Source organism: Miscanthus floridulus, chromosome 8 (assembly GCF_019320115.1).
Source record: "Miscanthus floridulus cultivar M001 chromosome 8, ASM1932011v1, whole genome shotgun sequence".
Taxonomy (NCBI): domain Eukaryota; kingdom Viridiplantae; phylum Streptophyta; class Magnoliopsida; order Poales; family Poaceae; genus Miscanthus; species Miscanthus floridulus.
Window position 1 is genome coordinate 172,387,347 of NC_089587.1, and position 15,800 is coordinate 172,403,146.

Here is a 15,800-nt window from a genome sequence, read left to right on the forward strand (position 1 = left end):
CCTTCCTCCTCGTCACACTCCTCCTGAGTAAGCATCACTTCTAGATCTTTTTCTACCTCGTTATCGAATTGTTCCTGAGTAAGCTGGTCCTCTAGTGCTTGCTCCTCAAGGGTTGGCTGCTCATCATGCTCGGGGCATCGAGCTGCACGGTCTGTTGTCCATAACATTATTTTGCGCTTTGTTCTAAAAGATGCAAGAAAGTGTGCTTTAGGTACGCGAGAAGGTATACGAAATCAAAAAGGTCTATAAACCAAAGTAGTCCTATAAAACAATAATATAAAAAAACAAGAAGTAGCAGTGGTAGAGGCCTCAGAAACATGTCAATCATCATCTGATCTTAAACTTGGAGCATCAAGGCATCATAACAGAGAAGAGAGGAGAAGGTAATGTAGGGGCGGCTGCTAATGATGCCAAGTTCCTCACAAGTTCTTAACCATCAGCTCATATTCCATATAATGTATGGACTTGGACAATTTCATCATCGGTAAAACAAAGGAGAGGAGAGGAGAGGGGAGATTTGGCAAAAAAAGCAACAACTACTTAGCAAACATAAAGCAGTAGATGATGGCAAAACTAGCCAAAAATAGTAGTGGCCCACTGGTCCTATGCCCCCAAGCTACAGCAATGCTAAGATTATCAAAAAAGAGAAGACTATTAGAATTGTACAACAATTAGTACAATAATTAGTAGCCAGACTCCATCAGAAGAAAGAAGTAAAAGTTTACTCACTACATAAGTAGAAAATACTCTGAACAGATAAAGGTACTGATAACAACTACTTGAATTTAGTATGCAGGGAAGGCACAAAATGAACAGGCCAAAGTACCAGGTGAAAAGGGAAGGCACAATCAATAAGTACCACAGCAATTGATAGTCAAATTCAAATATTCTAAAAGCAGGGGGAAAAGACAAGTAGGATGCATCTAGCAATGAAATTGCCCTGAAAGTGCTCGAATGATCAGCACAAGATATACAACAATAGTAATGAGGGCCACAGCAATTGTTAGAGAAGTTTGACCTAGAACATAACTAAAATGACCTACATTTTGGAAGAATGAGGGCCAGAGAGGGGTTGTTAAACTCTAAATTACTCAAATATTTTAACCTCAAACAATGCTACCTGTAATTGTCCTCATGCAAAGATACACTTACATAGACAGAAACTCCAATAGTCATTTGGAGCACTAGGCACTAGCATGAAGGTCAGATTCCATAAATAGATTCTACAAAGCCTTAGTAAAAAAGAAAGAAACATGTCATGCACAACTATCAAGTGAGAGCTTTCCAAGCTATTGTTGGGAATTTTTACTGAAATATGTTAGCTCCATCTCATATGGAAGAATACTAGAAAGTAGAAAGTGACTTGCATACACAATTACTGAAACCAGAAGTTTTCAATCAAGATGCATTCAGAATCCTAGTTCTGGAAAAGTTGCAGCTTTAAAATGAAATGGGTGATGTGCTTACTCTAAGGATAGATGATGGATTATGAAGTATTAGTCTCCTAAAGTATATCATAGTTGTTTCTTTTTTATGGCTAGAGAACACTACATCCCAAATACACCCAAATGAGTGAGATAGACTTAACCTACAGACTTATGTTTCAGTGAGCCCTCTTGCACACTTGTCACATTTTCTGACCTAAATCAATACATTCACAAAGCTAAAAATCAAAGAGAGTGATACCCCTCAATGTGCACTAACACCATTCTCTGCATATTTGGTTCAGCAAACATGTCAAAAACTACATATAACAAACATGACTAACAAAATTACTAGAGGAAACTAGAATCAAGAACAATAAAAATTAAGCATTCCAAAAAATACTTATTCCTAAAAATTATCTTTACTGATTTTCAACTCAAGTTTATCTAGTAAAATTGTAAGAGCAGAAAAGAACTATTTTAGCTTATAGGAATGGTCCTTTTGCAGGTTGATGATGTACTAGAGTCGAAGTTAGCAGCTGCAAGGTTAACACATTTCTGTTAAGTTCAAATAGGAGCCATGTGTCGAGTGGCAGTGCAAAGAAACATATGCAATAATTGAATCACTCAATTTAGCAAGCATATGAGAAGAAAAGGGCTGCTGGAACTATATACCAGGGCCAAAAATATATAATAGCTAAAAGATCATTGTTTTAAATGGTTGCACACTGTTTCGGCATCAGCACATTGCTTTAGATGGTTTCAAATGCCTTACCAAGCAGAGCAAGCAGGTTGAATTAACATGACATTGTTTTCTCTAGTTGGACACTGACTTCAAATTGAAAAGTTTTGAATACCAAGTTTGTTAAATGAATCAATATCTACAATTGTTGTTTTGGTCAACTTTCCATTTGAGAAAGTTTGGACGGTTCAAATTTGTGATTTTTAAATTTCAACGCCTACAAACTAGTTTTCGGAACCCTAGGTTATCTCAAATTGAAAAGTTTTGAATACCAAGTTTGTTCAACTCATCAAGATCTACAATACTTATATAGTCCATTTTTTCATTTGAGAAAGTTTGAACAAAATGTAGTTCAAATTTCACAAGCGTGTGACATAGTTTCAGAAAGTCTATATGAGATTCAAGAATTTATGACTAGTGTTTGATAAAACTTTCTCAAATGGGAAAATGAGATATGTAACAATTGTAGATCTTGCTGAGATGATCAAACTTGGTATTTAGAGTTTTTTCATCTGAGGTCATGTAATGTCTCATTTGAGCAAGTTTGACAAGTCAAATTTGGTCAAATGAAAAAACAACACTTTGACTCTAGTATTATGAACTGTAAATGACTTCAAATTGAAAAGTTTTGAATACCAAGTTTGTTAAACGATTCAAGATCTACAATTGTTATTTTGGTCAACTTTCCATTTGAGAAAGTTTGGATGGTTTAAATTTGTGATTTTTAAATTTCAACGCCTACAAACTAGTTTTCGGAACCCTAGGTTATTTCAAATTGAAAAGTTTTGAATACCAAGTTTGTTCAGCTCATCAAGATCTACAATACTTATATAGTCCATTTTTTCATTTGAGAAAGTTTGAATAAAATGTAGTTCAAATTTCACAAGCGTGTGACATAGTTTCACAAAGTCTATATGAGATTCAAGAATTTGTGACTAGTGTTTGATAAAACTTTCTCAAATGGGAAAATGAGATATGTAATAATTGTAGATCTTGCTGAGATGATCAAACTTGGTATTTAGAGTTTTTTCATCTGAGGTCATGTAATGTCTCATTTGAGCAAGTTTGACCAAGTCAAATTTGGTCAAATAAAAAAACAACACTTTGACTCTAGTATTATGAACTATAAATGACTTCAAATTGAAAAGTTTTGAATACCAAGTTTGTTAAACGAATCAAGATCTACAATTGTTGTTTTGGTCAACTTTCCATTTGAGAAAGTTTGGATGGTTCACATTTGTGATTTTTAAATTTCAACGCCTACAAACTAGTTTTCGGAACCCTAGGTTATTTCAAATTGAAAAGTTTTGAATACCAAGTTTGTTCAGCTCATCAAGATCTACAATACTTATATAGTCCATTTTTTCATTTGAGAAAGTTTGAACAAAATATAGTTCAAATTTCACAAGTGTGTGACATAGTTTCAAAAAGTCTATATGAGATTTAAGAATTTGTGACTAGTGTTTGATAAAACTTTCTCAAATGGGAAAATGAGATATGTAATAATTGTAGATCTTGCTGAGATGATCAAACTTGGTATTTAGAGTTTTTTCATCTGAGGTCATGTAATGTCTCATTTGAGCAAGTTTGACCAAGTCAAATTTGGTCAAATAAAAAAACAACACTTTGACTCTAGTATTATGAACTGTAAATGACTTCAAATTGAAAAGTTTTGAATACCAAGTTTGTTAAATGAATCAAGATCTACAATTGTTGTTTTGGTCAACTTTCCATTTGAGAAAGTTTGGATGGTTCAAATTTGTGATTTTTAAATTTCAACGCCTACAAACTAGTTTTCAGAACCCTAGGTTAATTCAAATTGAAAAGTTTTGAATACCAAGTTTATTCAGCTCATCAAGATCTACAATACTTATATAGTCCATTTTTTCATTTGAGAAAGTTTGAATAAAATGTAGTTCAAATTTCACAAGTGTGTGACATAGTTTCAGAAAGTCTATGAGATTCAAGAATTTGTGACTAGTGTTTGATAAAACTTTATCAAATGGGAAAATGAGCTATGTAACAATTGTAGATCTTGCTGAGATGATCAAACTTGGTATTCAGAGTTTTTTCATCTGAGGTCATTAGTGTCTCATTTGAGCAAGTTTGACCAAGTAGAGTCGATGTTCAAATAGAGTCATCTGGATGTTGCAAAGGGTAGTCTCACACACATGCATAAAATGTAGTCTCACACACATACAAAAATATATAGTCTTACGCACGTACACAAATATATAGTCTCACACGCATGCATAAATGAAGCCTTACAAACACACACAACTAGCTAGCCCGCTGTAACGACTTTCCCCTTGACACCTTTTCGTTCCCATGGCATTATATCTTTGGGGATGTTCTTTTCCACACCACTGATCTTCTTAGGAAAGTCTATGAATAGCGGCATCTCATCATAGTTATTGTAAGCTTCAACATCGTCCTCGCCATCAACTCCAATAATGTGTTGTTTCCCAGAGGCAACAACGTGCTTTGTCTTCTTCTTCGGGGGGAGGTTACTTTGTGGGTCAGACATATAGAAAACTTGTGCGACACGTAAAGCGAGCACCCAAGGGTCATCTTGGTAGCCTAGATTCTTGAGGTCCAGGACTCTCAATCCGATCTCGTTCAGTTGGTGTTGTTTGATCCAGCGGCATCAAAACAGGGCCACCGTTATATCCCTTCCATAGTCAAGTTCCCATATCTCTTCAATGATGCCAAAGTATTAGATCTTTCGCTCGAATCCATCGAGAGCCTCTATTCGAACGCCGCTGTTTTGGTTCACATATTTACTATCCTTTGCATGGGTATAGTACGTGTACCCATTGATGTCATAAGCATTCCAAGATGTCACTTGTCTCGATGGCCCCTCCGCCAACCTACTGATGGTAATAGAGTCTATGGTTTCTCCAGGCGGTATGTTTTGGTCCTTTAACCATATAGTTAGTCGTTGCTTGTGCTGTTTCATGACCCAATCATCCGAACGGCCATTTCTCTCCACCATAATGATAGCCAAGTGTTCATCAATATACGGTTGCATCAGTTGTGTACTCTGCAAGACACTGTAATGCGCCCGACTGAAGGGTCGAGATGGCGACTAGAGGGGGGGTGAATAGTCTTTTCTAAAACTTAATCTCATCGGCTAACCGATACAAATGCGGAATTAAAACTATCGGTCTAGTCAAGACTATACCCCACTATATATGTTCACTAGCACCTTGCAAAGATAACAATTATGCAACTAAGGTGCCGGGCTAGCTAGAGCTCTCCTAAACAATTCTAGGAGCAAGGTCATACAAACCTATGCCACTAGTACTTTAAACAATAAGGGAGCTCCTACACATGCTAGTAAGCAAAAGCACAAAGCTAACTAAGCTCACTAGCAATGCTCAATAACAAGGCAACCAATGCCTAATTAGAGAGCATAAATACTTAGTTACACAAACTAAGCAATGTGACTAACAAGGTTACTAAAACCAAATTAGCCACGCAAGGGAGCTACTTCTATGCTGCACAAGCAAGAAGGTAATTAGCAAGCTACACAAGCTATCTAATTACAAGAGCAACTACACAAGCTTAATATGTATAAAAGTAATTGCAAGCTTGTGTAATGGGGATGCAAACCAACGGGAAGAACAAGGTTGACACGATGATTTTTCTCCCGAGGTTCACGTGTTTGCCAACACGCTAGTCCCCGTTGTGTCGACCGCTCACTTGGTGGTTTGGTGGCTAATTGGCATCACCCGCTAAGCCCGCACGTCGGGCGCCGCAAGAACCTACCCCTTGAGTGAGGGTAGCTTAATGACATGCTTTACTAGAGTTGCTCTTCGCAGCTCCCGCGGGGCAAGCACAATGCCCCTCACAAGCACTTCTCCGGAGCGCCGCACAAGCTTCTTGCGTGCTTCGACGGAGACCACCACCAAGCCATCTAGGAGGTGGCAACCTCCAAGAGTAACAAGCACCACCGGCTTGCAACTCAATCACCTAGTGCCACTCGATGCAACCTCACGATGCAATCGCACTAGAATCGCTCACTCACACAATCGAATGATCACTATCAAGTATATGTGTGATGGAGGGCTTCCAAGCACTCACAAGCATAGACACTAAGTCCCTTGAGGTGCTCAGCACCAGCCATGGCCAAGGGCCACTTCTATTTATAGCCCCAAGGGCTAAACTAGCCGTTACCCCTTCACTGGGCAACGGTCGGGCCGACCGGACGCTCCGGTCGTGTTGATCGAACGCTGGACCTCAGCGTCCGGTCGCCCACAGACGACCACGTGTCCCGGTTCCAATGGTCACTTGACCTGACTGGATGCTCCAGCTTCAACTGACCGGACGCTGGACCCTCAGCGTCTGGTCGTTTCTAGTAAGCTCCCGAGCATGACCGGACGCGTCCGGTCGAACGTGATCGGACGCAGCCAGCGTCCGGTCACATTCCAACTACTGCTACACTCCACGTCAGTGCGACCGGACGCAGCCTGCCAGTGTCTGGTGCATTCGGATCCAGCGTCCGGTCAGTTGACCGACGCCAGCATCTTCTCCATTCTCTTCACCCTTGCTCAAGTGTGCTAACCACAAGAATTTGCATCCGGCGCAATAGAAAATAGGCATTCCATTTTCCCGAAGCACCGAATGTGCCAACACCACCAAGTGTACACCACCATGTGTATGTGTGTTAGCATTTTCACAATCATTTCCCAAAGGATGTTAGCCACTCAACTTGCCACGCCACTCAATCCTAGCGACAATGCAAAGTTAGATCACTCGAGTGGCACTAGATGACCGATATGCAAACAAGTTTGCCCCTCTTGATAGTACAGCCATCTATCCTAAACCCGGTCATAAACTTCTCTACACACCTATGACTGGTGAAATGAAATGCCCTAGGTTATACCTTTGCCTTGCGCATTCCATTCCATCTCCTTCAATGTTGATGCAACACATGCACCAACACGATCAACAATGATATGATCCACTTCATATCATCACATGATCATATTGGTTCATCGATCTTGACTCTACTTGCTCTTCACCGTTGCCATCGTCCATCGGCGCCAAGTCTTGCTCAAGCTTCACCATCACGCGGTCCATCACTCCAAGGCCTTCGACTTGCCCTTCACGCTTGCAACCGGTCCATCAAGCCAAGTCTTGTCTTGATCTTCTCCACCTTGATCACATGACTCAATGTCATGTCTCATGTGCATTTAAGCTCCTTCATCATCACATGTGTGAGCTTTGCAACATCTCCAAGCTATTTTCACCTATATGTTGCTCACACACATGTACCTGTGGACTAATCACCTGTGTATCTCACATAAATATAATTAGTCCACCTAAGTTGTCACTCAATTACCAAAACCAAACAAGGACCTTTCACCGACTCACCTCTTTGTAATCATGGTCGATGAACACTTTTCTACCACTGGTGCCCTTCCCAGCCAGCCTACCCTTGTGACGAGAATCGAGTTTACTAATCCCTTTCTATACTTTTAGGTACTCTTGACAGCACTCGACGACTTCTTCAGTACTGTAACCCTCTATCATGGAGCCCTCTGGGTATGCTCGATTATGCACGTATCAACTTAAAACCGACATGAACCGCTCATAGGACCACATTTCATGCAAGTAGCAAGGGCCAAGCGCCTGTATCTGATGAACCATGTGAATCATGAGATGTGGCATTATATCAAAAAAAAAGCAGGAGGTAAACACATCTCCAGTTGGTTTTGTGTCTCCACCACAAATTCATGTAGGTCACTCAGCTCTTCCTTGCCAATCGTCTTCTGTGAGATCTTCGAAAAGAAGTAGCACATGCGGGTGATGGTCATTTTCAAGAACTCTGGCTTTATAGCCCTGATTGCAATAGGTAGAAACACTGTCAGCATCACATGGCAATCGTGAGCCTTGTAGTGTGTTATTGACAAGTCCTTCATCGACACTAGCTTCTTCACATTTGCTGAAAACCTAGTTGGGACTTTGATCCCCCTCAGGAAAGTGCATATAGCTCTCTTCTCGTCTGGTGTTAGGTTGAAGCACGCCGCGGGCAGAGTGTATTTTCCATTAGCCTCAGGTACCGGGTGAAGCTGTGGCATCATGTTTAGCTGCACCATGTCTTTCCGTGCTTTCAGACCATCCTTTGACTTGCCTGTGTCCATCAAGGTAGCAATGAGACTCTCAAAGACATTCTTCTATACGTGCATAGCATCAATGGCATGGGGGACCTCCAAGTCTGGCCAATAAGGCAGATACTGAAAGAAGATCGATTGTTTCTTGAAAGGTACGCCTTCGATAGGAGGTGTGCTTCTATCTCTGTTCGTCCCATCTAGATTCTTCTTTCCATAGATGACGCGTATATTTTTCACCATTCTGTACACATGTTCTCCGTTATGACGTCTCTCCGGAGGGGGTTCAGTCTCTAGGGCGTTGTCATAAAATCTAAAGAACAATTTGCTGTGGTACTTGTGACTTGTCTTTAAGAAGCATCGGTTCCTTAGGTAAACTATCTTCTTGGATACATCCAGGTACACCCATGTAGTACCATCCAAGCAAACCAAGCATCCCGTCTTCCCTTTGATCTGTCCAGACAAAGTAAACAACGTGGGGTAATCATTGGTAGTAACAAATATTATTGCTCTACATATGAAGTCCTCCTTTCGAAACACATCGTACATCTACTCCCCATGCCTCCATAGTCTCTCCATTTCTTGCATCAAGGGCTCGAGGAACACGTCTATATCAATGCCTAGTTGTTTAGGGCCAGAAATAAGAATAGTGAGGAGAAGGTACTTTCTCTTCTGACACAACCATGTTGGGATGTTGTACATGGTCAAGATCACTGGCCATGTGCTGTGGTTGCTCATCCTCTCATTGAAGGGATTCATTCCATCGGTGCTCAGGCCAAACCGTACATTCCTTGGGTCATCGCTGAATTCTTTGTGCTTCTCATCAAACCTTTGCCACTGACTACAATCAGCTGGGTGTGCAATTTTATCATCATCCACCTTGCGCTCATCATCCCACCATGTCATGAGTGCGGCTTCTTTAGGGTTTAGGAACATACGTCTCAAGCGGTCGGTCACTGGCAGGTACCACATTACCAGGGCAGGAATTCTTCTCTGCTTTGCATCATTGCCTAATGGAGTGTCCTCTGGGGGCTGAGATTCTTGTACCACCTTTTTTGTACCCTTCTTATTCCTCTTTTTTCCCGTGGATGGTTCGTCCCCACCGTAAAGGTCATTGTTCTTGTACCGGCTGGCCCCACACTGGGGACATTTATCCAATGACTTGAATGTTTCACCACGAAAAAGTATACAGTGGTTGGGGCATGCATGTATTTTTTCAACCCCTATTGTCAATGGACTTATGATCTTCTTCGCTTGGTATGTGTTGGCGGGAACTGAGTTTGGTTGTGGCAGCACCCATGACAGAAGATGCAATAGATCATTGAAACTACAGTCTGACCAGCCGTACTTAGCCTTCAGGATGAGCAGCTCAAGCACGAAACGTAGCAATGTCCAATGTGTCGGACAACCCTTTTCAACACCATACATAGTCTCCTTCGATGCTTTTGTCACTCTTTCCAAATTTTCTAGACCTTTCAGGCTATTTAGTAAAATCTCTGGTCCAAGGGTTCGAATCATGTCATCTAAATCATCTTCAACTCCGACACGTGCTCCACCATCATTATTGGCACCACCTTCGTCGTTACCATCCCAACCACCAGCATCACCACCTTGTTCATTGCCAAACTCGAAATCTATTTGTGCATCAAGCTCGACTGAATATTGGGACAGGGATTCTATGGTTTCATCGTCGTATTCCTCCTCATCCTCGTCGTTAACAATAACCGTTTCACCATGATGAATCCACACTGTGTAGTCCTCAACAAATCCTCATATAATCAAATGTGATCTAATGATAGTCACATCTGTCCATGCCATACGGTTCTTGCAATCTTTACAGGGGCAAATAATTGTATCCTTATTCTCTTTCAATGTCGTTGCATGCTTCGTTGCGGCTTCAATAAATTTATCCACCTCTTCACGGAAACCTGCCTTGAACCTTAACGAACCATACATCCAAGAGTTCCTGTACTCCATCTTTTACAACAACAACAAAATAAACATTAAAGGACTACTTATTCAGATATATATAAAAATTAATCAAAGTAATAATTATTTGAGAATAATTGTATATACCTTAGATATATGAATATAAATCTAATATAATTACATGAAGCATACAAACACACCATGGTAGAGGAAAATTAATTAATGGCCCATTTATCCATAAATAATTAAAATACATATTTATTGATTACAATAAACAATTTCAAAGACAACAATTAGCAATAATTATACTTTACACAATATCTTTCGTACAAACCCTAGTCCAATTTTTATCAAACATAAATTTACAAAAATGAAATTAATAAAAAAACCAAACCCTAGATCTAGATCACATGCACATGAAACATCCATAAAACTAACTAATGGTTCACTAAAATCAAGAAACATGGACCAAATAAGGGTATGATCTTGTTCCCCTCCCTAATTTACCCTAGTACATTTAAAAGTTGGATCTAATTTGCTCATAAATAGCTCAAGCACCATAGAAGAGAGAGAAAAACAAAACTCTAATTATTCACTAATCAACCATTAAAACTTCAAAAAAAGTGTGGAATAGCATTTTCTTACCTTCTACAACCTCTCCACTAAAGGATTTGAGACTAAAACCTTCCCCCCTTAGTAGAGTAATTTTTGGGAGGTGCCCAAGCCCTCCCCAACTTTCTTTCACGAGTTGGAGTGAATGACCCGAGGAGAAAGAAGGTGCTGCTTCAGTTTTATATGAGGGTCATTTGTAGGGGCGGCTGGTGATTGAGCCGCCCCTACAAATAGAAGCTATAAATACGGGCTATTTTTAGGGGCGACTCAATCACCAGCCGCCTCTACAAATACCATTTCTTGAGGCGGCTGATGATTGAGCCGCCCCTAAAAATTATACTCCATTTGTAGGGGCGGCTCGTATCACCAGCTGCCCCTGCTATTCCATTTGTAGGGGCGGCTGGTGTCTGGGCACCCGAGCACGCCACTGTAGGGGCGGCTCCATCACCAGCCGCCCCTACAAAAAAATTGAACTGTTGCTACAAATCGTTTTCTACGTAGTGGACTTTGCCGGTGGTTTTTAACTCGATCTTCCGAATTGGCGGTTTTTATGTTCGATCAATCATTGAGGCCCAACTAACATCATGTAATTAGCAAGGCCCACACACTACTTCTCTTGGCGGAGGCACAAAAAGGCCCACCAAATTAAACTCTATTTTAGCCAAACTACAACGTTCTTCGTATATATATAGGCGTGCACAAAATGTTGAGATGGTTGTCTGTAAAATGACCCGTGCGATGTGAAAAGAACTTCAAAAGACAACTTTTCAATTCACTGGCTTTTGGTAGTACCGTTCAATATTAAATGCAAGATAAAAACAATGAGCGTTGTTTCATGTGATGAAAAGATATTCTTGACAATTGAGTTTTGCTTGATTGGTTAATTCCTTGTGGAGCGCAACCCAAACATGAAGTACTGGTTTTGTCTTAGCATTAGTGCTCACATTTTTCTAAATTATTTATTCAACAAAAATGGCACTATTTAATTAGTGGTGGGTAATGTGACAATTACAGTGAAACATGTTGTAAGGAAAATGGACCCTAGACCCATTGACTTTAGATTTTGGTTTTTGATGACCAACATAGCCAAATTAGACTAATGAATTTACAAGTAATTATTTTGTAGTTCAATAGAGTGCAAACGTGACTTGGACGAAGGCGACATGATGATCCCACAATCAACATCATAAGCAAGACCTAAGAAGCACAAGAGAAGATCCAAGATATCAAGCAAAATCCAAGCACGTAGATGGGAACCAAGCCGGACGCAAGATTGCGAATAAACAAGCTCGGCAGAGGTGACCGGACGTGGCCCTATGAGGACCGGATGCGTCCGATCAGTTGCTCGGCAACGACAGCCGTCAGCAGCAGTAATCGGACGCTGAGCGAGGCAGTGACTGGACGCACAAACTTCACTATTCATCGTCGCGGCAACAACTCAGTGAGGACCAGACGCAGCGGCACTGGATGACCGGACGCATAAAATGCAACGTCCGATCATGTCCAAAGAGGTTCTAGAGCGGCACAAATGCGACTGGACACGTTCGGTCGATGATGACCGAACTCGGCAATGCGTCCGATCTCTACGCGCGCGCTCAACGATTGGGACGACCGGACGCATCCGGTCAGGACGACAGCAGCGTCCGGTCAGTAGCAGAAAACTGGGTTTTGCCCCCAACGGCTACTTTCTCCATGTGGCTTATAAATAGACCCTCAACCGACCATTTAAGATGTGGAGAGTTGAGAAAACATACCAAGGGTGTTGATACAATATTTTAGTGATCTCTACTTGTATAGTGTTTAATGATTCATTAGGTGATTAGCGTAGGTGTTTTTCGAAGTGCTTAGGTTGATTAGACCACCGCTTATGCGCTTGCTCTAGGTTTAGGCCTAGTGTTTAGTGAGGTTTGTACACCTCTTACCACTCGGTGCTTGCGTGCACCATTGTTGTACATCGGAGGGGCTTGTAGTCTTGCAAGATCACACCAATTGCGTTTGTGGTGTGGCCACCACAATGTACCGAAGGAAACAAGACCCACGGTGGTTCGATCAGAAGCTTGATAATAAAGACAGCGAGGAGCGGTCCGGGAGAGGCTTGCCAAAATGCACACTAGAGACCTATTTACGCATGGGAAAGGCATGGGGCTATCCACGGAGTTATTCGACTGGGAGCTTGGCCCTTACGAGGGATTTCTTGCGAGGGGCTCCAATGAGGACTAGAGAAAAGCTTGTGTGCTTCTCGATACCTCGGTAAAAATACCGGAGTCATCGACGGGAGTTTGCATATCTCTACCTTACTCTTTAGCTTCCGCATTTACATTGCAATCTTGGTTTGTGCTTTACTTTCCTAGCTTAGTGATAGGCTAGTTGATAGGTTTGGAACCTAGGTTGAATAACTCCTTTTTGCGGTAGAGATAGCAAGACACTAGCAAAACCGTAGTTGCACATTTAAATAGTTTATCTTTTGCATAGGTTTTTGCTAAGGATAGAAAAAGATGCTATAGTTTAGGGTTAGAGTTTTAAGTTGCCTAATTCACCCCCCTCTTAGGCATCACAGTCCCTTACAAGTGGTATCAGAGCCAGGTTATCTCAATTTGGACCTTTGGCTTTACCGCCTTGAGTCGACGCTATTTAGAGTGGTTATGATAGATACCTCTAAGCCTCCGCACTTTGACGGCACTAACTTCCCCTATTATAAAGCTAGAATGGCTTGTCACCTTGAGACGGTAGATTTGGGTGTTTGGAGAGTTACTCGTGACGGGATGAAACCCATTAAGAATCCTAATAAACCCACAAAGAGTGAAGAAAAAGAAATTTATTTCAATGCTAGAGCTAAAAAATGCTTGTTTGAATCTTTTAGTATGGATGTGTTTAACCAAGTGTTCACTTTAAATACTGCACATGAAATTTTGTTAAAACTCCAAGAGCTCCATGATGGCACAACTAATGTCCGTGAGCAAAAACATTGTCTAGCTAAACAAAATTATGATTCCTTTAAAATGAATGATGATGAGCTTGTTCATGAAATGTATTCTCGTTTGAATCTAATTATTAATGAGCTCCATTCAATAGGATTAACAAAGCTAAATGATGCGGACATCGTGAGGAAGATCATCTCCGTGCTACCACAAAAGAAATATGCAAGCATCATCACCATCCTTCACAATATGTAGGACTTGAGCACCATGACCCCGGCCATAGTCATTGGCAAGATAGTGGCATTTGAAATGTCATAGAAGATGGGTCAAGAAGAAGCCTCATCATCAAGCAAAGGCAAAGCTCTCTCATGTAGTGAGAAAAAGAAAATAAAGGGCAAGCAAGTTGAGACAAGCTCAAGCTCAAGCTCCTCAAGTCAAGAAGAAGAAGATGAGGATGATGATGTAGATTCAAGTGATGAAGAATCAATCAAACTTATCAACAAGGTGGAGAAGATGATCCAAAGGCTCAATGACAAGGGTGTGCCCATCCAAATTCAAGATTTCATCTTCACCAATCCAAGAAATGAGTAAAGAAAGAAAGGATGCTATGGATGCGGTGAGTTGGGGCACTTTGTGGAAGTTTGTCCAAACAAGCACACACCCATAACAAAGAATAAGGCATGCAAGGACAAAACCCTCACATCAATAAGGTCATGGGATGATTCTTCAAGTGAAGAAGAAGACCATCACAAGAGGCAAGGCCACAAGCACTCATCATCAATTCTTGTATGTGCCTTATGGCATGAGGTAATGAAAGCTCATCCTCTAGTGAGAGGTATAGTGATGATGAAATGCCTTCTTTTAATGAACTTATGCAAGAAAATCTTAAATATGCTAAGGCTTGCACTAACCAACAAAAGAAGCTAAAATGTTACAAGAAAAGATAGATAGTTCACAAGAAGCATATAAAACCTTGCTTGAATAATATGAGACATTTGCTAATCTCAATATTGAACTATCTACTAAAATTAAGCAACTTGAGGCTAGTGCAACAACAAATGCATGCACAATCAATGATGAGCAACTTGTAAAGAAAAATGAAAAATTAAAAGAAAAGTTAGCTAGCTCACAAGATGCTTATAAAAGTTTACTTGCTAAAATGGAAACCATGTGCAAACATTATGATGAGCTAACTAATAAAATTGCTAATCTTGAAGCTATCGATACAACCCTCACCAAGGCACCTAAAAAGAAAAGTTCTATCTTTAACATGCCTAAAAAGGATGCTTCTACTTCTTGCAATGATTTATGTTTAGACTCACCCTTGTGCAACTAAGTTTGTGTTGACAAAGCTATTGTAGATACATGCACACAAGAGGTCGCAATGGAGAATGAGCAACTCAAGCAAGAAGTGGCCTGCCTTACCAAGGACTTGACTCAAGTAAAAGGCAAAATAGAGCAAGCCCAACATCATCAAGATAACACCATTAAGGGAATGAAGAAGCTTGATGAAGAACAAACCGTGGTTTGCTACGTGTACCACAAGGAAGGCCACAAGTCCTATGAGTGCAAGGTGAAGAATGGGGGAGGAGCTAAGAAGAAAGAGAAAAATAAAAAGGAAACAAGCATACTCTCCAACACCTACACCAATAAGGTGGGCAAAAAGGCCTCCACACCTTATCTCTTGAAGAAGAAGAAAAATGATAAGGTGATGGCCATCAAGGTGAACAAGCAAGCCAACAATGGGGCAAACACATTTGGGTGCCAAAGGAGATCAATTCCAACATGAAGAGCAACAAGAAGGTTTGGATCCCGAAAGGGAAGTGAGAAATTCGATGGACTTTGGGGAATTTGGAGATTTGACAAAGTATGGGTGCATGTGGGGATATACCCCCCCGGTACCCATAAGACAAGACATGGGCCACACCACCAGGGGAGGTCCAGCCCATAAGATCAAGACCTACGATGCTCAGCTCTGGTCGGCGTGCACTACAAGGCAATCAGAAGAATCTCGAAGATAGAGAAGAAATTGTTCGGATATGATAGATGTCATATTCCT